The 23,189-nt window shown below is 41.6% G+C and overlaps 1 protein-coding gene across 18 annotated transcripts in view; it reads left to right on the top strand.

Annotated features, from left to right (window-relative positions):
- FARS2 (phenylalanyl-tRNA synthetase 2, mitochondrial) overlaps positions 1–23,189 on the top strand; it is a 524,433-nt gene that overhangs the window by 38,879 nt on the left and 462,365 nt on the right. Inside the window, exon 1 of one of the 18 annotated variants that reach the window (XM_055263666.2) lies at positions 1,569–1,587. The exons of the other annotated variants lie outside the window; for them this stretch is intronic. The gene's annotated coding sequence lies outside the window, so the exon portion shown is untranslated. Of the gene's footprint in view, positions 1–1,568; positions 1,588–23,189 lie in introns of those variants that run through there. 18 annotated transcript variants of the gene reach the window in all.

Below are 23,189 nucleotides of genomic sequence, written 5' to 3'. Positions count from 1 at the left end.
AAATATTTTCAAATCAGTTTCATTTGTTTTAAAATATTGCAGAATTCAAGCTGCTTCCTAGCTGAAACTGATCTTACCTCCCAAGATAAGCACAGGCTCATGTGCATAATTATTGAAACAACGACACAAAAACCAAACCAGGCAGTTTGTAGGAAACGGTGAGCAGAGTGAGTGGCTTGGTGTGATGGGAGTGGCTGTCCAGGTAGCGGGGCATCCAGGAGGAGGGCATATCGGGCTGTCCAGACACTCCCCAGGACTTGGCTGACCGCAAGGATTTCTCTCTGCCTGGCTCTTCCCATCTGTATAAATCAGGCAGCACAGGAGGAACAAACACGTGTTATTGTTATACCTTGAAGTGAAATCCACCTATTCCTCCCCAGTGCAGGCTCAGTATCTCCTGAGCCAGCCTCAGTACATTGCGGTGTAGGGAGAAATACTTTTTCCTCCCTGTGGTGTTTAAGCCTAATTCAAATAGAAGCTGCTCTGTGATTAACTTCACCTTTCTGTCATTCATTGATCAAACGGTGACTGAAGAAGAAGCTGGATGAAGGCACCGATAGTGAGTGCAGTGTCATGTCACTCAAAGCTTTTGCATTTGTTGGCAGGGGCTGGTTCACAGTTTTTTTTTTCCCCCAGATTAATTGTTACTTGTCACATGTAGATATTTGACTTTTTGAAAGCCTTAAACCAAAACATTAAATAAAGTAGCAGCTTAGAATGGCAAAATGGTTGGTTTTTTAAACAAACTAAATTGACCCAGGAGATTTTAGAATGACTGTATTTTTCAGTTACATTTTTGAGGAAAAGAAAATGGATATCAATTACAAATGGGTGGTTGCAGATACATTTTTTTAATAGTTCCAATAATACACATTTTTTTTTAATTTACCAGTAAAGTACAAGTTCAGCTGCAAAGAAAATGCAGTAAAACTTGGTAAAGTTAAAGAATGCCACCTTCTGAATACTTTATACATTTGTTTGTGAAGAGATGATATATCCTATAATCTCTGTAGGGCATAAAGGGTGCTGGCAATTTCAAAACTAAAATCTGTTTCTATGTTACAGCATATTATCAATAATACCAGATTTAGAGTGAATATATTAAAGATTTGAAAGATATTTTGGGGACTTTTGTTTTTTATTAAATCTTTATATATCATAATTGATAATATGCAAGAACATTGGCTTTTTTTCCTTGCTCAGCATTATTCAAAAAATTTTTGCAACAAAATCCTAACACCATGTTGTCCATTTTCACTGCCCCCAACCCCTCATTTTAAGGAATATCACTGTACCCAGTCCATTTTGGATATCCTGACTTCATAAATGTGGGAAGTGTTAGCAGAGTGGATACTTAGGAGTTCGATGTCTTATATCCTGCCCCGTTTGGACTAGAACCTTAATCTTTTGAATATTTTCTCCTTAAAGTATACTTCATCTGTAATTAATCTAAATTATAATGTCAAATAAAGCAGTTGACTGTTGACATTTTCAGTTATCACAGTGTGATCCTGAAATGGGGAAGGACTGAACAGAGCCCTGAAAGATGAGAGTTCGGCTCTGGCTGTACCCTAGCTTGTGTGATCTGTGTGTAAATGACCTTTTCCTCCTTTGCTTTCTTCAATCTAAAGCAGAACTGAAATAACCTATTCTCTCCTTACCCCTAGGGACATTGTAAAGATTAAGAACACATTCTCATTAGGGTGCTTTGGTTTTCTGAAATAAGGAGGGTGTGTAGCCAGAGCTTGGTATTGTTGCCACGAGTGCTGGGGTCTAATAGAAACACTGGCTTTTGGTTGGTTGTTTTTTAACTTGCATGGTGTTTTAATAGCAGAAGATTATGGTTTCTTCAAAATATGGTAAAATGAAGGGATTTTTACACGAAGTTTTTTTTACTAAAAATGACAATGTTAATGGCATAGTTTATTTGAAAGAGGCCTTATTTTTATTACTGAAATACTTGATATATGTTATAATGTGTGTAGATTTAAAATACATTCCTTAACATTATCCTCCATAACTATTCAACCTCACTGTGTTTTCCTGTTTAGTTAGCAATGGTCTTTTCTTTATTAGGCTAAAAAAGAAACCCATCAAACCCTGACATGAGTCGCATGATTTCCACATTTGACTCTGAATTAATTGGGTATGAGATGCAGCCTTCCCCCTCCCCACCCAGTGTGATACACTTCAGCTCTTCCCAGCAAAAGAGGTTCTGTTTTCTCTCTCTGAAAGAAATGCAGAGGGAAAGGAAATGCCTAGATGGTTTGGCTTCCACTAAGTAGAGAGGAGGGTAGAGTCTTCCAGGCATCTTCAGGAGGCCTCGAGTGCACAACAAGACAGGTGGCTTCAGCACTTGCTTGTGGCCCTGCTGTCTACACTGTTCAGAGGTCTTGGTGATGTGTCCTGCAGATACTTTGTGTAGGTCTTTGAGAGAGAACTTGAACTGAGAATGGTGTGCTGTGATGAACACAGCCAGTGATGTGAGATTAGAAAATCTTGGGGCTGGCCCAGTGACTCACACCTGTAAACCCAGCACTTTGGGAGGCCGAGGTGGGCGGATCACGAGGTCAGGAGATCGAGACCACCCTGGCTAACACGGTGAAACCCGTCTCTACTAAAAATAGAAAAAATTAGCCGGGCATGGTGGCACGTGCCTGTATCTCAGCTACTCGGTAGGCTGAGACAGGAAAATCACTTGAACCTGGGAGGCGAAGGTTGCAGTAAGCCGAGATTGCACCACTGCACTCCAGCCTAGGTGACAGAGCAAGACTCCCTCTCAAAAAAAAAAGAAAAAAAAAGAAAAAGAAAAAAAGAAAGCAATCTGGAGTTGAAAATGCAGTGAGAAGATTGAAACATAATAGAATGACAAGTGTATATAAATGGAGTTGAGTGAGTTGCTGAGTGTATTCATTTGGTTATATTTCTCTCTATAAATAAATATAGAGAAATAAAAAATATAAATATATGTGTGTGTATATATATTTATATATATTATATATATTATATATTTTATATATATTATATATTATATATATTTTATATATGTATTTATATATTATATATATATTTTTTATATATATATAAAATAAGGAAGACGAGATCTGTAGTTGGCAACCTGGAGACCCAGGAGAGCACATGGCATAAGTTTCAGTTCAGTACGGAAGACCTGAGAACCAGGAGAGTGGATGGTGTAAGTTCTAGTCCAGGTCTAAGTTCAACGGCAGGAGAAGGCCAATGTCCCAGCTTGAAAGACAGGCAGAGAGAGAATTCTTTCTTACTCAGCCTTTTTTCTATTCAGGACCTCAGTGAACTGGATGAGGACCACTACATTGGACAGGGCAATCCGTTATACTTAAGTCTGCTGATTCAAGTGTTAATCTCATCCAGAAACATGCTCATAGACACACCAGATAATGTTTAACCAAATATCTGGGCACCCCAAGGCCCAGTCATGTTGACGTAAGACTAACCATTACACTAGGCAAAGTCATTGAAAACACCTAGTTTCCCTTTAGTCCTGTCTTTTGAAGGCTAGGGGTGTTTTTGGTCCTCTATCTATGAGCTGTCTCTGGAGCAGTGACAGTGCTGTGGCTGCAGGCAGCCAGCTACATTTCCTGGATACTGCTGCTTGAAGCCTATGTGCATTTTTTGCCCTTGGCATAAATAATGATAGCATGCCCTTAAATGGAAACTGTTCAGCCTATGTTGAAAATATCTTGATTACTTAAATGAATAGTGGCATGGAAGAACACAGCTAGTTAAAATTCACAGTAATTCAGAAACTCATTTAAGCCTATTGTCTTCTAAGAAGTAACAAAATTAATTGCTCTTTCTGTACCTGCCCACTCAGAAGTTGGTGCTTCAAGAGATGTGAAATGACAGGCAGGTGATTTAGAGGGAGAAGGAGAACTGCCTTGGATAATATATGCACTGTTGTCTAACTTCCCCATTGGAATAGATTTGGGTGTCAGTTAAATGCTTTGCTTGGTGTTTCAAGTTTAATGAGACAGCTGTAGAATAAACTAAACTCATTTTCTAGAACATGCTAAGCCTTTCCCATCTGAGTACCTTGATACTTCAGTTTCTTTATCTGGAAACTGTCTTTTTTTTTTTTTTTTTGAAGTTTTTTTTTTTTTTTTATTATACTTTAGGGTTTTAGGGTACATGTGCACAATGTGCAGGTTTGTTACATATGTATCCATGTGCCATGTTGATTTCCTGCACCCATTAACTCGTCATTTAGCATTAGGTGTATCTCCTAATGCTGTCCCTCCCCCCTCCCCCCACCCCACAACAGTCCCCGGAGCGTGATGTTCCCCTTCCTGTGTCCATGAGTTCTCATTGTTCAATTCCCACCTATGAGTGAGAACATGCGGTGTTTGGTTTTTTGTCCTTGTGGAAACTGTCTTTTTGAATGGCTTATCTGTTTAATCTTGATTTAAAGTTTACTTCCTCAGACAGGCCTTCCCCAGCCATTCTTTTTTTTTATCAAAAAATAACATCTCCTCTCCTATTTTTAGGTTTCTAATGATTCCTGCTTGAATTGTTAGGCCTTCACAGCTTCAGAAAGTACCTGGGTTTACAGTAAATTGTACACTGTGTGTAATTCATTTTTTAATATATTGTAGGTATATTTTAAGGTTTAGTTAAGAAGTATGTAGGGGTAGAAGATCTTATGTTTTTAGTGACATTTTATGATTTACTATTGTCAATTGCATTTTCCTTCCATTTTTATTTTTGATTTATATTATTTTAATTGTATTTTGTCAGATTGGCTGGAGCTATCCTGGACTATAGTTTGAGGGATGACACTTTGGGGAGTAAAGATTGGGTTTACTTTGTACCCCAGCCTTCCACAATTTCCTTTGTAGGGCTAACCACTGTCAGCAAGTATTTATGCAACTTATGACTACATAGCATGGGTTGGTCCTGGAGTCTAAAAGCTTCTTAAACAAAGCATGGGATTTAAAAAAGAAGAGTTAGCAGATTAAATGTTAATAATATATTAATACTTTACAAGTGAAGGTAAGACTTAAAAAGATTTAATAGCATAAACTTTAATAATTCATGTATTAGAGGCATCAGGTTTACAATAAACTGCTGCTCTTTCACTTATTTTGTCTTATTCCAGTCTTTAAATTAGAAATGAAAAGAACCTGTAGTTATTTTGTTTTTACTGTGTCAAAAAAATGCTTAGAAGTCATGTTTCATGATGGATTTTTAAAATTGTGGCAAAATATAAATAACATGAAATTTACCATTTTAGCCATTTTTAAGTGTGCAGTTCAGTGGCATTAAGTACGTTCACGTGGTTGAGTAAAACCCCACCATCATCCATTTTTCAGAACTTCATCATCCCACACTGAAACTCTTGTACCCCTTAAACAACAGCTCCCCATTCTCCCACCCCACTACCCCTGGTAACCACTATTCTATGAATTCGATGATATTTTAAAATTGTTGTCCACAGTGATTGTCCAAACCAGTATATAGTAATGATATCTCTCTGTGTGTCTACAGGGATCACCTCCTCTAACATGACTGCATCCTAACTAAATGCATAATTGCCTTATATTGGGAAATGGTAGATACTTCTTAAGGACCTGAAACCATTCAATTTAGTCAGTGCTCCTAGCCGCCACTAACCTTACGTTTTCACCCGGAGTCAGATCCTTTCTCTCATTTAAGAAAACAATAATTCTAGAAAATGACTTTTAAGTGACAGGTGGTAAAATGGACTGTCTTGAGTATGTGCTTGATATTCCAAACTTTTTACCAGTCTCCACTGAGAAGGCAAAAAGAATCAGTAACTATGATGTCATATTTTGAATACTTCCTAGCTTGTCAGTATAATGTCATTGTGAATGCTGTGCAACCATGCAAAATAAGTACATTTAAATGTAGGGATTCAGATGGCTTTTTAGTCATTTAATGAGCAATAGGAATTTTTGGAATTTCAAGGGAAGTGTTACCTTACCACAGGACTTGCTCTATATTGCTAGGGGAATATCAGTGCTCAGGAGACTGAGGAGGAGAGCAGGGCATGCAGCCTCTGCAGGGAGAGGCCTACCATTGCCAGGACTGCCTAGAAGGAAGCAGCAGCAAGCAGGCATGAGAGGCAGCCTATTGCGGGGGCTGCAAAAGAAACACACAGTCCACGGCGCTTAGGGGCGGGAGCATTCACATCCCGGGTGGACACCAGGGGATGCGCCTGAGGTTGGTGGTGGTTTCAGTAGGTGCTGAAGGCCACGAGCTATTTTAGCCGGTGCACATGGGGAAGGGAGACAAACATGACATGGGCATTCCTGATAAAGGAGGGCACCGGAGTTGAGGGTTAGTGGTAGGGAAAAAAAGAGCAGCTGTTCGAGTTTTGATCAGCTGGAGTGTGCGATGTAGTCCCTGGAAGAGAAAGGGGCTTGGGCCCGTGTGCAACACTTTTGATAGGCCAAGTGGAACCCTGGTTTTGTGAAACTTAAACTGGTACTTTAGAAAGGTCGGTCCAGGAATGGTGCCTAATGTCAATCAGAGAAAGTAAGTTATTTAAAAGGGAAAGTGGTTAAAGGCTGTTGTCATTCTCCAGGAAGAAGATGCTGAGGGTCTCCGCGTTATGTCCATTGTGGTGAGGGTGGAAAGGAGGGCCAAATGGCAGAGACATTGTCAAGACAGAGGCTGGCTGAACAGCAGGGATAAAGGAGAGAGTGGCCGTAAATCCACTAGCTTGCAATGCATATAGTATAACTTTCAAGGACCAGGCATGGTGACTCACACCTGTAAGTTTGGGAGGCTGAAGCGGGTGGATCATTTGAGGTCAGGAGTTCAAGACCAGACTGGCTGACATGGTGAAACCCTGTCTCGACTAAAAATTCAAAAGAAAATGCTGGGTACAGTGGCCCACACCTGTAATCCCAGCATTTTGGGAGGCCGAGGCAGGCAGATCACCTAAGGTCAGGAGTTCAAGACCAGCCTGACCAATATGATGAAACCCCGTCTCTACTAAAAATACAAAAATTAGCTGGGCGTGTTGGCATGCACCTGTAATCCCAGCTACTCAGGAGGCTGAGATAGGAGAATCGCTTGAACCTGGGAGGTGGATGTTGCAGTGAGCTGAGATTGTGCCATTGCACTCCAGCCTGGGCAACAAGAGCAAAACTCCGTCTCAGAAAAAAAAAACCAAAAAAAATTAGCCAGGTGTCATGGTGGGTACCTGTAGTCCCGGCTACTTGGGAGGCTGAGGCAGGAGAATCACTTGAACCCGGGAGGTGGAGGCTGCAGTAAGCTGAGATCGTGCCACTACACTCCAGCCTGGGTGACAGAGCGAGACTCTGTTTCAAAAAAAAAAAAAAAATTCAAAAGGCATAAATGCATACAGAATGAAAAATCAGCTTCTCTCCTGTCTCTGTCCTTCAGCTCTTACCTGGTCTAGACATCTTATATATGCGTGTATATGCATAAACTACATTTATATCGCATTTCTAAAAGGTGTCAGGTATTCTTGTTTTTATCCTTTAACAGTATATCCCACAGATACCCTATATCAATACATGTAGAGATGCCTTATTCTTAATTTATTTAACCAGTCTCCAATCTGTAAAAATTTGTTTCCTGTCTTCTGCTTTTACAAATTGTTTAGTGAATATAATATCCTCATTCAGGCACTATTTTGCACATATACAAACAGGTATATATGTAGGTTTAAATCACTGCTTGCCGAAGTAAAGGATATATGCATTTAAAATGTTGGTAGATATTGTCAAATTACCTTGTACAAAGGTTTTCACCAGCAATGCCTCTTTCTTAGACCCTTACTGATAGTGTTATCAAGCAATTTGATCTTTCCCATACTGCACATTAAAAATACTGTCTAATTGTCATTTCAATTTGCATTTCTCTCATGAATGCTATTGAGCACCTTGTTATAGCTTTCAGAGGCATTTGTAATTTATTTCGGGGGATCTTTCTGTCATTAGCTCGTTCTCATTGTGCTATTCAGAGGTTGGACTTTTATGGAGTGTTGGTAGTGGTTTCTCACAAATCACTATTCTGGAGTTTTGGTGGATGTATTAAGGCGGCAGTCTTCCTATTTTATTAAAAGTTTATTTGTCTTAAGAGGGAATTTTAACTTTGGTCAAATGTCTGGGGAGCTGATGGTACGCTGTTTCTCTTTAGATCATAGGACAAATTAGAGAAATAGATTTCCTGTCTTGAATTATGGCGTGTGTGCCTGCCATCCACTACCTGCTCTGGCTGTGGTGCAGTGTTCCCTCCATGGCTTCTGGGTTCTGTTTGTTAACATTTTATTTGGGATTTCTGCATATAGATCATAAATAGTGCTTATGTTTTATATCTCATTTATCACTGGAACTACTTTTCAAAGATCACCAGTCGCCTCCTGGTGATTACATTAACACCCCCTCACCTTGTTTACCGTCTTCCATCCCCTTCCACTCATCTGTGGCATTTCACACCCTGACTAGTGTTCTCATTTCACTTTCTTGAAGTGTTCTCCCTCCTCTTCCGAGACGTGAAATGCTGAGCTCTGTGGTCCTTGGTGGGTCTTCCTCCTGGCAGCACTTCTGTCTTCTCCCCAGAGCCTCCCTCCGTGGCCTTTCGACTCCTATGATCACTGGCGTGGGCCTCTCTCAAGCATTGCTTAACATGTTCATCTGCATGGCCTGCCGTCACCTGGAACTCAATGTGTCTGAAACAAACTCAGCCATCGCCCCCACCCCAAGTCAGCTTCTGACTCAACCTCTAATGTTTTGTTAAGGATCCTGGCTCCAGCATGTGTGGAGTGCCTGCCATGTGCCTGGCTCTGAGAAGCCAGCTAGCAAGGAGAAAAGGTGACAGCAAAGGGGGCAGGCAACCACTACAGATTTCAAGAGACTTGAAGCGAGAAAGAAATGGCCACAGGTTGCAGAGGGAGAGGCTGACAGGAGCCTGATCTGTCTGAGGTGCAGAAGCAGTCAGGGTGAGAAGCATCAGATGCAGGGACCAAAGAGGCCAAGGGAGCAGTGTCCAGGAGGAGACTGAGGGGAGCAATACGCCAGAGGAGGAGAGCAGAGGGAGAAGGGAGGAAGGCAGGATCCAGAGAGACTGATGGGGGAACACCAGCTGCTGCAGGATGAGGCCTGTGCTGTGAAGAAGAGTGGGGTTTGGTTCTTGAGGAGAATAGACATTTTAAGTCCTCTGAACATTTTTCTTAATGTGTATTATACCTTCGTGAGCAAAATGCTGTTCTCAGCTACTTTTGAGAGACTCCTAAAGTGTGTAGGAGGACACGGAGGACCATGGGAGGCACATCTTTGCACATGGTGGGTGCTCACAGTTATTCCTTGAATGTAAGGCTGCATCAGCAAGTGCATTCTCTCTTCAGGCAAGACTGCTTTTTAAATCTCTCCATTAGCAGTTCCATATCAGCAGCTTTAGGGCAGGTAGAGAAGGAGTTCATATCTCTTGAAATGTCAATCAAACCATTTAGGTCAAGTTTCAGTGTCTCTCTCAGTGACGTTATCTCTGTGGATGGTAAGGGGCCATGAAGCCCAGCTAGCAGTCCCCTCAGCAGTCCTGAGAGGCCTCGCGGCATTCCCTGGAATTCCTCAGTCGTGGGTGCTGCTTCTTTGCACGGGGCTTCTTCTCTCCAGTTGTTTGTCCCAATTGTTAAGAAAGTTCATACCTGTGGAGAATATGGTTCTTCACTTTGCTCTGTCCTTCCCACTCACGGTCTCATACACCTGCCTAGAACACATCTCTTCCTTCGTTTGCATCATAACATTTCAAATGTGATAGCTGTGCCTTTCTTATGTCTCTTTCTCCAGGATAAAGGTAACCTTTTTTGCTCATCTTCTAAATACTTGATTTCCAGACACTTTAATTCATAGGCTTGCATTTAGTACACTCTAAATTGAACATTGGAGTGATTGTTGTCAGTGGGGTCAACACTGACCCCTTGTTCCTAGACAGAATTATATATAATCTGACTGTCCATGTTTCCTTATAGTATCTTATGGTGCTTATCATAAGGGCACTAAGTTTATACTTTTTTTGGAGATAGAGTCTCACTTTGTCACCCAGGCTGGAGTGCAGGGGTGTGATCTTGGCTCACTGCAGCCTTGACCTTCTGGGCTCAAGGGATCCTCCTGCCTCAGCCTCCCAAGTGGCTGGAACTACAGTTGCATGTCACCATGCCCGGCTAATTTTTGTGTTATTTGTAGAGAGGGGGTTTCTCCATGTTGCCCAGACTGGTAACTCCTGGGCTGAAGTGATTTGCCTGCCTCGGTCTCCCAGACTGCTAGGATCATAGGTGTGAGCCACTGTGCCTGACCAATTTGTCCTTCTATTCAGAATATAAAGTGTGTTTTCCTACCCGTGCTCTATCACTCTGTATGTAGAAATAAATTATGTATATGTGTACGAGTGTGTGTGTATTATGTACATAATTATATTCAATGCGATTTATAAAATACATATATGATATGGGTACCAAATACATTAATACCATATAATTATGTATATAGAACATTCATAATATATACTTTATTATTATGTATGTAACACATATGTTGGCATATGTATATGTGTGTGAGCGAGAATAGTTTCTATATGTTAAATAATTTCCACGTTAATTTTAGTGCCACTGCAGAATCTTTCTGAGAGTGAGAAACTCCTCCTGGGGCCTGTTCGCCTCTGAACCCAGAGTGCAGAAAGCCTGACCTCATCAGACCTAGCACGGGAAGACTGGCTGCACTTGTGGCCCCAGGCCTGGCCGCCTGTGGAGCACGGAGCGTGGCCATTGCCCCCTGGCTTGGCTCTGTTGAGGGCTGCCTGTTAGCTCCAGCTTTACTGTTAGCCTGGTTAGCTCTTTAGGTAAAAAGCCAGACAAGTTCCATTTGGTTTTGGTGTTGATTCTTTCCAAAGCAAAGCAAATTTCCCGGGTGTGATATGGTGTTCAGATTTGATTTTGCATGCCTGACTTGGCTTCTCAGTTCTGTTTGTGGGGAACTGGGCTGTAGACATTTGCTGTGGACCTTGTGTCAGAGATGGCAGTGGTGCTAGTGGGGAAGGGAGAAGAGAAATGGTGGAGTGGTCCTTCTTATCATCCTGTTCTAGTGCTCAGAACTGCTCACGGAGGTGTCCTCAGCCCATCCCATAGCCTGTTCCTTCCTGGCTGCACTGTTTGCTCTTTCTATCCTGATTCTCTTTTTGGCATTGAGAGGGACCATTTTTCCATTGCCTGTTTCCTCTTGCTCTCCCGTGTCCCTGAAATTAGCCTGCCCCTGGCCTGGTGCTAGCCCAACGAGGGGTGTTCGGGCTGCTTTCTCCCACCTCATAGCCCTTCCCCGTCCCACAGAAAGAACCTTAGAGAGTTGGCCTACTTTCTGGTCGATGCTACTCCCTTGGTGGACCTTGTAGAATGCCACAAATTCTGTATCAGAAATAGCTCTGTTTATTTGGATGGTTGGATGTCAGCTTCTTCCAGAAAAACCCTGTTAGTACACACGGGGAATTCCTTTAGATGCGGAGCTCTTCTTCAAGTTACTCCAGCCCCATGTGGCTCCAGTTGTTTTTTTCAAGAGATGATTCATCTTTGTGTCCACACTTGGGAAATTTAAAGCTGTTCAGTCTACTGAAGACAGAGGCTGGGGATGAGGAAAACAGTCACAGAGGCCTCATTATTATTAAGGTAGTGCAGGTGTCTGTCATGTTCTCCTGTAATATTTTCTCTTTTCCTCTCCCTCCTGTCATCTTCCTTCCTCCCACCTGCCTTGTTCCCAGAGCCCTCCTCATATTTATCCAGGGAGTGTCACTGCATCCAACATGTTTGTTCCCATGTTGCTGTTTGGTAACCTCACAGCCAGGACTGGGTGACAAAGATCTTCTCTGGGTCTTGCTTTCCCACTGTGCTGAGTCCAGTGATAATCTCTCATGTTTTGTCCAACCATCTGCCCTGAGATCTTGCTTTCTGCTTCTTTCGATGTTTCTAGTCAATAGCTTGAAGTGACTTCTTCTTCTTCTTTTTTTTTTTAACCCCAGTGAATTATTACAAAGCAAATACCCTGACCATCCTAGTCAAAAAAGAACATTACATACACCATTGAGCCTCTCCCAAACACCAATCCCTCCTGCTTTCCAAGAGGGAATCACTGTCAGAACACTTGAGATCATCACTTCTTTCTGGAGCACCTCGTTTGATACCTTATCGTGAAGTCCAGGTTGTTCTTCTCACTTGTGCACTGTATGAATCACCAAATGTACTTTCTAATGCTACTGAGTTTGATGAGAACTGTTCTAGGACACAGCTGTGATCTGTGGTTTTGAATATATGTGGTTGGATTCTCCCATTCATTCAACAAGTACACGTACGTGCTGGGCACTGTTGTAGGTGCTAGCAGTATGTGGAGGTGGGGACTGGGGACAAAATCCCTGCTCTCATGCAGCTTCCATTCTTCTCATGGAGCTCAAGAACATGCTCTTAAAAGACAGAGAATTAGAAAAAATACCTCTCCGCTGGCTTTTTAAGACATAGGTGAGAGGAAACAGCTATTGTTCAGTCTTTGCCATCACTTCATTGATTCTGATTTTAAGCAACCCAGTTTTCGAGTCTGTTTTCTCCATCATCAAAATGTTGCGAATTTTAGGGCTGTTGTAAACATATATAGCTGTAGATGAAGTCATTTATTCTAGGTTGAATTTCTAAGATATCCAACTCTCAACATTAGAATCATTAAGAATATTACTCCTACATTTGCTACATTTTCTTCACAATCGGCATGCCCTTAGAGTGGGAGAATTTTGATGACTGATTTTAGCAGTGATAACTGAAATATTTTTTAAAATGTAAAAAAAGGTAATAAAATATTTTGATGACACACTTAACATGTAACATGAATCAAATTCCAGATTTAAGCCAAAACTCAAGGGATTACATTTGAGTTCTAATGCTTAAAAGTTTGAGCACTCTGTGCTTTCTACCAGTGCTCCAAAGACTGGAAATAATAGAATTGCTTTTCTATTTGCCACATCAGGCACTGGTTTTGTTACTGGAGGAAGGTGTCCAGGTTCTTGGCGTTTTGAACAAAGAATTGGACAAAACGCACAAACAAAGCAATGAAAGAAAACCACAGATTTTGAAAGTACACTCCACAGAATGGGAAGGGGCACGAGCAAGTGGCTCAAGAGCCCAGTTACAGAATTTTCTGGGGTTTAAATACCCTCTAGAGGGTTCCCACTGGTTAGTGGGTGTACACTCTGTGTAAATGAAGTAGTGGTCCACGACCAGTCTGATTGGTTGCGGAAAGGGACCAATGAGAGGCTGAAGTGAAGTTGCAAAGTTACACTCCTATGCAAATGAAGACTTGGCCTGTGACCAGTCTGATTGGTTGCAGGAGGGGACTAATCAGAGGCTGAAGTGAAGTTACAAGGTTATACTCCAGTGCAAATGAAGACTTGGCCTGTGACCAGTCTGATTGGTTGCAGGAGGGGACCAATCAGAGGTACTTTCAATTTTTCATCTGGCACATGGAGAAGAGCAGGGAGAAGTAGCCTCTGGTTCTTTTGTTACTTGGGCGTGGAAAGTTGGGGTTTTCCTTTTGATTTAGTTGTAGGAAGTCAGTGTGAATTGGCCTTAGGTTCCCTGTTTCCAAACCCTATTCTCCTGCCTCAGTTTGAATCCTTGCACCAGAGAAAATCTGAAACGGAAGGAATGCCACTCTTCTGTATTCATAGTTCTTTTTGAAAGCTAGTTAGACAGTGTAAAGTTTTCAAGATTGATACTAAATAATGGTGTTTTAAAGTGTAAAATAGTTTTGGACAGAAATAAGAAACAGCTTGCTGTGTATTACATTTCCTGAAACTACAGGAAAGTTGACTTTTGGTATATTTTGATATCCAGACCCTTCAACAAAAGTCTTAAGTCAATGACATTTTACCCCCATTTATCTGTTTTGTACCAACTACTATGGCAAGTGACTGTGTGTGTGAGGGAAACAGTAATGCTTGACAACTCATGCTTCCTGATACAGAGGTTTCTCTAGGTAGGTAGTTCACTACAAAGCTGGCAGGTTCTGTGGACAGAAACCATGGTATCTCGCAGATTGCATTTAAGTTACCTCTGAGATTGCAAACTCCATGGGAGAAAAGATCACAGCAATTTGGGTATCTGTTTTAAATTGACAACTTAAAATGCACAATATGTTTATTTCTAAATTTTCAAAATTAGAAAACAAGACAGCCTATATTAAATAATATAGGAGTTTTTAAAGCAGAATATGCTCAATGTAGAAAGTAGCTCAGTTTTTCTACTTGAAGGACAAAAATTCTAGGTTGACATACTCCTATTTTGATGACCTGCGATTGGTTGATGAGCTCATCCTTAGTAGGTAGTATTTCCCTTTTATCTCCCTGGGGGTGGCTTTAAATAATTCTAGAATGGCAGCACTGTGTTAATCTTTGGTTTGTTTGTTTTGAGACAGGTTCTCACTCTGTCCCCTAAGCTGGAGTGCAGTGGCACAATCATGGTTCACTGTAGCCTCCACCTCCTGCCAGCCTTCCACCTCCCACCTCAGCTTCTCCAGTAACTGGGATCACAGGCACACCCCACCATGCCCAGCTACTTTTTAACTTTTTTGTAGAGACAGGGTTTCACTATGTTGCCCTGTCTGGTCTTGAACTCCTAGACTCAAGTGATCCTCCCACCTCAGCCTCCCAGAGTGCTGGGATTACAGGTGTGAGCCACCATGTCTAGCCTGTGCTAATCTTAGAAGGAAAATTTCTTTCCAAATGTCTTCTTGAAGCATATAGTGTATATAAGAATCTACCTGTGTTTTTATCACTTTCATACACTTCAGAAATAGTTGTAGAAACTTTATGGCACGATGTGCATTTACCATGAAGAACAGGCTTTGTGAGCATTTACCTAACAAGTACCTAGTCATTTTGATTAATTCAGTCTTGTTGACTTGATCTAATATAAGATCTAACCACAGGAAGCTGGTGCTTAACCTTGATCCTTTCATTTATCATTGGGATTTTAGTCGGATGCTGATTTTGAATAAGTTGAACACCTTCTAATCTTTTTTCCAAAATCCAGTGCTGCTAAAAACAGTTCTCTGAAGGTGAGGTCCTGGAGGGTTAGGCGGGAGGTCGGTGAAGAGGCTTTAGAGGCCGATGGTGATCCCAACTTCATAAACTGTCCAATTTGGAGGAAAGAATCTTCTTTGATTTTTATAATTTTTAAGAAAATGAAGTCTGGGATCTTTCTTGTGAAAAATAATTATTTAGTCTTTCTGATACTGATAATTAGTGAGAGATTTATCAATCCTTTTTACCCTTAGAATTAAATATTGAATAGCTGAGTGTGGTGGCATATGCCTATAGTCTTGGCTACTAGAGAGGCTAAGATGGGAGCCCAGGAGTTTGAGGCTAAAGTGAGCTGTGATTGAGCCACTGCACGCCAGTGTGGACAACAGCAAGACCCCATCTCTTAAAAAAAGGAAAAAGAATTAAATATTGAATATGTTTTATGAAGAATCAGGTTTCTTTATGAGTATTCATTTGTTAATTTTACAAAGGTGTGCTAACTGTTATATATACAAAGTCTAATAAGATACACTATTTTCTTCCTCCAAAGAGTGCATAGTCTGTAGGGGAGACTAATAAGTCAACAATTACAATAAAAATTGATAATATGGGTGATCATTCCTAGATAGGTAGACAGATATGTGCTGTGAGGTCAGAAAGGAGGGTTGGTTACCTAACCCAGACAGATAAGTCAGAGAAGGTTTTCTCGGCGGGGGACGGGGGAGGGGGGTTGTCAGAATGAACAGGAGGTAAGCAGGTGAAGGGGCTGGGAGACCTTTCCTTGGCTGAAGGAACTATGTTTGTATGACACATGTGTCTGTATGGCTGATGTTTCCAGGGAAGTAGTTGATGACAAGACATGAGATTGGTCAGGTATTCAGGAAATAAATTATGAAGGCAAAAGACTTTAGATTTTTCTGAAGAGTTTTAAGCAGAAAAGTGACCTTTTAAGACTTGTGTTTTAGATCATTTTGACAGCAGCCTGGAGAGCAGGCCAGAGGCACATGTATGAATTGGTGGCAGAGAACTACGTTTGTGTTATACTTCTGGTAATCTCAGTGAGAGATGATGAAGTCTTGAACTGCCAGCAATAGACAAAATGGAGAGATGGACAAATGCCAGAGTGATTTGGGATTTGGAAGTAATCAGGTCTGGCCCCTGACTGGATATGAGGAATTGAAGAGAAGGAAGACTAAAGGATGCCTCCCAGTTTCCTGGATTGGGTACTCAGGTGGTGGTTGGTAGCATTCACCCAGGTAGTAAATGCACAAGGTGGTATTAGATTTGGTTGTGTTGAGTCTGAGGTACCTGAGGGACACCCAAGTGGAGAAGTCCTGCATAGACAGGTGCACATGTAGCCTGGAGCCTTTAAGGGAGACTGGTGTTAGAAATACAAATATTTAAGAGACCTTGGTGTATAGTTGGCAATTCAAGCCTATTATGTTTGTAGGTAGATGAGACCAAAAAAGGATATGTAGTAGAGGGAGGAGAGGGCCAAAGATGGAACTCTGGGGTTATTGAGTGTTAGGGATGATGGAAGATCCTTAAAGAAGATGAGTAGGAGTGTTCAGGGAGGTGGGAAGGCCGGAAGAGAGGCCACAGAAACTGAGGGAAGGCACAGTTCTGAAGAGGGTGCAACCAATGTGCAACCAAAGGCGGCCAATGCCGCACAGAATTCAAGTAAGAAAAGCACTGACAAGTGGCTACTGGATTGAGTAAATAGGACGGCATTGGTGACACTGTTGGAAATAGCTCCAGTGCAGTTGTAGAGCAGAATCCAGAATTCACTGGGTTGAGAGATGAATGGATGAGGAATTGCAAACAAGAAGTGTTTAGTGTTTATGGCTCAGTGCCTTCTTGGGAAAGAAAGATACAAGGCCATGAAAGAGGGGGTTGTAGCTATCAAGAAAGGATTGTCAAGAGAGGGGATGCTTTTTGTTTTAGTAGGAGAAATTATGTGCTGAAGTGAATGAGCCATGAGGCTTTGGCGTAGGCAAGAAAGCTTCTGCTTGCATCCACATAGGATGCGAGCAGGAAAGATGGATGCTGATGCAATTAAGGTTGCATGTATGCTAGGAGGGGAGGAGGTGGGGATGGAGGGATTATTACTTGACCATTCTGTATATCTGCATTATAAAAGATGGCATTTAAAACCACAACTGAGCCATGTGATTTTTGTGGTAAAGAGACTAGATTCACTACAAGAAATTTGGACGACTTATAAATCTGTAAACCCCAATGGGAGAAAAGTTATTAGTTAATAATATCATAGATATTCACGTTTATTTAAAGAATCTTGTTAGAAAACAAATTAGAAACTCCGTGTACCATTTTTTGTTGTTGTTCATTGATGAGAAGGTTTGTTTAAATTATATCCCTGTCATTGGCATTTTGGAACTTGAGGACAACAGAACTGTTACAACAGGAATTTTAGAGCCAATTTTGACCACAGTGAAGTGGCTGTGAAGGCTGAAGGTCAAGAGCATGATTGATTGGGTGATTAGAATTCCTTTTAAAGAATTCCTGTTTGTGATTATTATACAACCTAGCATCTAGCCCGATGTTCTGTATAGTTATAAATAATAAAGAGGTAGGTTTTATAGTTTTAATTCAGGAACAGGTGCCCTAATTGTGAAATACATTTATCAGTTCAATATAGCCACTTATTACATTTGGGGTCTTCTTGATGATTGAATTTGTGATGAGGCATTTGAGTTTCGGATCCTTGGTGTAAAAGGAGGTGGAGAGGAAGGAAGGAAGCCAGGACCAGTGTTTAGAAAGGGAAAAGAGGAGTAGAGGACAAAGAATGGAGAATGATGTGTATGTGGTGTGTAGGGAAAACTCTCTAACCGTGTTTTTCCTCTGCTCTCACACTACAACAATCATCAACACAGAGGAAGCCTTCTGTGGCCAAATGTGTGGGTTTTTTTCCCATACACCAAGCGGCAGGCACCGGTTGGGTGTCCTGTAATTCAGTTCTGACACTCTCTACCCAGAGGTAGTGTCAGATCCCACAGGTTGAGGGCCCAGTCCCCATGACTGTCCCCCTCGCTCCCTGACAGTCACAAGTCCTGGCCTCTTGAACTTCTGACTGATGACTTCCTCTTTGGGTGTGGTTAATTTGCTGGAGAGGCTCACAGGACTTGGGAAAACTTATGATTACTGGTTTATTATAAAGGATATTGCAAAGGTTACAGACGGAGAGACGTGCAGGGCAAGGTATGGGGGAGGGGGTGTGGAGCTTCCATGCCCTCCTTGGGTGTTCCATCCTCCAGGAACCTTCATGTGTTCAGCTATCAGGAAGCTCCCTGAACCCTTTTCCCTTGGGTTTTTATGGAAGCTTCATGACATCAGCATTCCTTCCCCCAAAGTATAGGGTGGGACTCTCTCATGGAAGGGTCTTAAGACCCACTATCAGAAAGCTGGGGGAACATACAGTCCAAGGAGGGCAGGAGGTCAGAGGCCTGCCCCTGAGGCCTAAAACACCCAACATGGCCTAACACACCCACAATAAGGGCTGTGGGAGTTATGAGCCAGGAACCGTGGGCAAAAGCCAATATACCTCTTAACACCACATATCGGGGGTGTGTCTCAGTCTTGGAGAGTGGCACGAGGCAGCAGTCTATGGAGAACTAGGATTTCTTAGGAACGAATACATGCTACACACCAAGCTATGTGCCGTCATATACATTACATCCTCACAATAACCTAGCAAGATGGGCAGTGAAATTATTTGAAGTTTCAAAGGAAGAAATGAAAGGAGGTGAAAAGATATTTTTAAAAGATCTTTTAAAAGTAAAGAAAAATAGTGATGATGATGATTTGTGTTAGAGTTAGAAATTATTTCAATTGTAACTCATGGTGTTATTCTAATTTTTTTTTCGAGTCTTAGGTGTTTGAGTCAAAAGGGCTAAAATTGGCTTTGAAGCTGGTAACATGATGCTAGCTGAACTCTCCTTTTGTGTGTGCTTGGAAATTTAATAATAAAACATTTTAAAAAGGATCAAGCAAATAAATAAAATAGTCTTGGTAATGATAAAAATGAGGGAATATTTATGAATAGCAAGGGGACTTTCTTCTCTCTTCTGTCAGTTTTATAGGATAACCATAGTCTTTGAAACTATTTTTGAGCCAGAATTATTAACAAGCCATTTTGGAAACAAAGACAGTAGAATCGGTTGCTTTTAATGGGTCATCTTAGCTTTATACAAGGTGAAGACTCAGTTCAGAAACAGGTGGCTTCTTCATCTTCATCCTGTTGCAGTGGGAGTTTTCTCTAAATGAAGGAGTGTTTATTTATGCAGGAAAGAAGCCCAGGGCTGGAAATGTTTTGTCGCAGAAGGTATATAGCTCCAAGGGGGAGAATCAGAGTCTAGGCAGTGAGCATCTTTTCACGTAAAACACTGTGGCAGGGACTGTGGGGTGCTACAAAGGTGGGAAGGTAAGATAGCAGTGCTATCCATGGAGGGCTTACTGTGTGCCAGGCGCACGCCAAACACTTCCCGTATGTTTAATCCTCACTGCAACTCTAGGAGGTAGGTACTATTCTTTCTCATTTTTTAATTTTTATTTTTAATTGTGGTGAAATGCACAAACATAAAAATTATCATTTTGGCCCCCCCCCCTTTTTTTTTTTGAGACGGAGTCTAGCTCTATCTCCCAGGCTGGAGTTAGTGGTGCGATCTCGGCTCACTGCAAGCTCCGCCTCCTGGGTTCACACCATTCTCCTGCCTCAGCCTCCCGAGTAGCTGGGACTACAGGCACCCATCACCACACCCGGCTGATGTTTTGTATTTTTAGTAGAGACAGGGTTTCACTGTGTTAGCCAAGATGGTCTCGATTTCCTGACCTCGTGATCCGCCCGCCTCGGCCTCCCAAAGTGCTGGGATTACAGGCGTGCGCCACTGTGCCCGGCCCATTTTGGCCATTTTTAAGCATATAGTTCGCTAGCATTAAGTACATTTATGGTCTTGTGTAACCATCACCACCACCCATCTCTAGAACTTTATCATCTTCCCAAATTGAAACGCCGTACCCATTAAACACGGACTCCCCATCCCCTCTCCCCCGAGCCTCTGGCAACCACCATTCTACTTTCTGTCTCTGAATTTAACCACTCTAGGAACTTCATATCAGTGGAATCATACAGTATTTGTACTTTTCATCTAATTTATTTCAGTGAGCATAACATTTTCATGGTTCATCCATGTCGTATCATGTGCCAGAATTTCCTTCCTTTTTAAGGCCGAGCAGTATTCCATTGTCTGGATAGAGTACACTGTGTTTCTCCATTCATTCATCGGAGGACACTTGGGTTGCTTCTACCTTTGGCTATAAGACTGCTGTGATCATGAGTGTACAAATATCTTTTCAAGCTCCTGCTTTTAGTTATTCTGGATACAGACCCAAACGTGGAATTGCTTGATCATATGATAATTCTATGTTTAATTTTTCAGGAACCTCCATACTTTTTTCCACAGTGGCTGTACCATTTTACATTCCCACCAGCAGAGCACAGGGGTTCCAATTTCTTCACATAGGAGATAGGTAATTATTTGTCCTTCAATGTTACAGCGGAGGAAGGGTAGCACAGAGAGGTTAAGTGAGCTCACATAGCTAACATGTGCAGACCTGAATCTGAATTTGACTCCAGAAGCTTACCTTCTGTGACATACAGGTAAGGTGAGGCACAGAGAGTCCAAGGGGCATGACTGAGGGCCCCTGCCTCATAGCATCAGTGATTCAGAGCCTGCCTTCAGAGTTCATGTTGTGAAGGACTTGTAGAGTTCGCTCTTTTTAAATAAGAATTCTCTTTAAAAAAACTAATTTTGGCCTGGCGCGTTGGCTCACACCTGTAATCCGAGCACTTTGGGGGGCCAAGGCGGGCGGATCACTTAAGGTCAGGAGTTCGAGACCAGCCTGGCCAACATGGTGAAACCTCATCTCTACTAAAAATACAAAAATTAGCCGGGTATGGTGGTGGGCACTTGTAATCCCAGCTACTCGGGAGGCTGAGGTAGGAGAATTGATTGGACTCAGGAGGCAGAGGTTGCAGTGAGCCAAGATCATGCCATTGCACTCCAGCCTGGGCAACAGGGCGAAACTCTGTCTCACAAACAAAAAAATAAAAAAAACCCAAAAGAACAACAACAACAACAACAACAAAAAACTAAGCTTTGCATATTTTTATATGACTTTTTCCTGCCTTTCCAAATGTATGCTTTAAAATGTTCTTGTTATTTAAAACATCATCTTTAAAAAGTCTGTAGTATCTTTGATTTCCCTTTTATTTAAGATTTGTGGGTAAAATTTTGCCTTTAAATAATTTAAAGCAAATATGCATTGGTTCCTGTGGAGTTTTTAAAAACATCTCCACTCTACCCATTCCCTTCAGAAGTTTACTTTTAAATAAAACCAAGCAACAATATTTAAAGCTGGATTTAGGTTAGGGGAAGCCTGGAGGGCATCAATGGTAAACATTGAGGACTTTTAACATTTAGATGAAGTGAATTTTGCAGCTTTATCAAGAGAGGAGCAACAGCTAAGAAACTTACACATTTCTCTGTATTATTTTTGTTACGAGGATATGCATTTTCCCTCAGAGTCACAGTGGGGCTGCATGGCCTTCTGAAAATAGCGCCGCCCCTGGATCATGCTGCTCTGCTGGGCCTGTGTGTCACTTCATGTCACTGTCTGTCTCTACTTCTTCTTGTACTGATGTCAGGGAAGGGAGATGCCCCCTGAAAATACAGACTTAGTGGCTTCCTGGACCCTGCCTCATCAGGGTTGCATTTTAAGGCTGGGAAGCCTGGGTGTACATAGTCCTCAGCCCCACTCTTGGGGTTGGGGGTGGGTGGCTTGTACAGTGCACCATCTTAGCTGGTGGTTTTAGACAAACACTTGCTTTAGACAAATGCTTCTTGTCCCAGCATATCAAGGGCCCATGATCTTGCAAAGAGGAACTCTGATTTGGAAGATATCTTTAGACTAATCTCTAATTCGGTGGTTCCCAGTTATGGCTGTACACTGCAGTCCACCTGAGGAGCTTAGAAAAACAATGATGCTAGAGTCTCATGTCCAGCGATTCCAGTGTAACAGATTTGATGTGGGCCTTGGTCCGTGGGATTTTTAAAAGGCTTCTGAGGTGATTCTAATGTGCCATCAAGATGTAGGTCCACTGCTGTAATTTCTTTTTAATACCTTGTTCTTTGGGCTTTAAATAAGATTTTTACTGTCAAAAGATACAAAAATACCAGGAGGCGGAGGTTGCAGTGAGCCGAGATCGTGCCACTGCACTGCAGCCTAGGCGACAGAGCAAAACTCCATCTCAAAAAAAAAAAAAGATACAATAATGTCTTTTCTTTTCTTAGGGTGTCCTTATTAGCTGAGACTGCTGAAATTTATTCCTCACATATGAAGGGAATTTCTTCTATTTTGTTAATTTGTGGTGGAAGATCATTTTTATGTCTTTATAGAGTATGTTTTTATATTGAAATGATATAGTGCAGGTTGCTAAAATATAGATCTAGTTTATTCTGCAGAGCCTTGCATTTTGAAAGATAAAGAGCAACTGTTTGCTTGCCTAGATTTCAATGCAAGCTTTAGCTCACTTTGAGTATTGATGGCAGTTTCATTTTATAAACTGAAGACTATACTATGTAGACGTCTGTGCTGATATTTCTGATAGTTCCTGAAGGTTTCTCATTTAGACTGTCATCTCCTCTGGCGAACATAGTTATAATGCTTCCTACACTCCTGTGTATTTAAACACTTAGCCTTATTATTAAATTAGAAAATCTAGGTGTATCTTTGAACCATACAGTCAATCTGAGGGTTTTTTGGTTTCAAGGAATGCTTTGTCTGAGCCCTTTCTGGGCCCCTCGGATTTGTTTAAAATTACAGAGCTGTATCTGTGTAATCTTTTCTTCTATAACAGCAATGGCTGTCCCGGACTGTGGCTTTAAGCTGATTTGGTTGAAAGTTCATCAAAGTTTGGAGATGACACTTGGGGTTCAGGGGAAACAAGTATTCTCTTGGCCTTGCTTTTGTTTAAAAGATGAGTTTAGATGTGCCATGTTGGTTTGCTGCACCCATCAACTCGTCATTTACAT

Source organism: Symphalangus syndactylus, chromosome 23 (assembly GCF_028878055.3).
Source record: "Symphalangus syndactylus isolate Jambi chromosome 23, NHGRI_mSymSyn1-v2.1_pri, whole genome shotgun sequence".
Taxonomy (NCBI): Eukaryota; Metazoa; Chordata; class Mammalia; order Primates; family Hylobatidae; genus Symphalangus; species Symphalangus syndactylus.
Note: the sequence above shows the minus strand (reverse complement) of the source record. Positions and strands in the feature narration are given on the sequence as shown.